This window comes from Asparagus officinalis, chromosome 2 (assembly GCF_001876935.1).
Source record: "Asparagus officinalis chromosome 2, Aspof.V1, whole genome shotgun sequence".
NCBI classification, from domain to species: domain Eukaryota; kingdom Viridiplantae; phylum Streptophyta; class Magnoliopsida; order Asparagales; family Asparagaceae; genus Asparagus; species Asparagus officinalis.
The window spans coordinates 3,699,031-3,699,378 of record NC_033795.1 but is presented as its reverse complement, the minus strand read 5'-3'; positions in this window follow the sequence as shown (position 1 = coordinate 3,699,378).

The following is a 348-nucleotide window of genomic DNA, read 5'->3' as shown; positions in this document are numbered from 1 at the left end:
GGACTTGGATTTTTATCCTCTTTATTGATCCATGGAGAGAGGAAACCCCATCTGCAGGTTTCCCTCGCAGGAGAGATGATGCCGCTTCCACTCTCCTCAAACTACCCGTACTTGTTGTTGAGGCTGGCAGCGGTACTGTCTCTACTGTGAGGGTAAAATGGGTAGATGCATACATGCCTGCTCCTCAAAACTAAGATATTTTGAGGTTATTTATTTTTCTTCCCCCCCCGTACTTGTTGTTGAGGCTGGCAGCGGTACTGTCTCTACTGTGAGGGTAAAATGGGTAGATGCATACATGCCTGCTCCTCAAAACTAAGATATTTTGAGGTTATTTATTTTTCTTCCCCC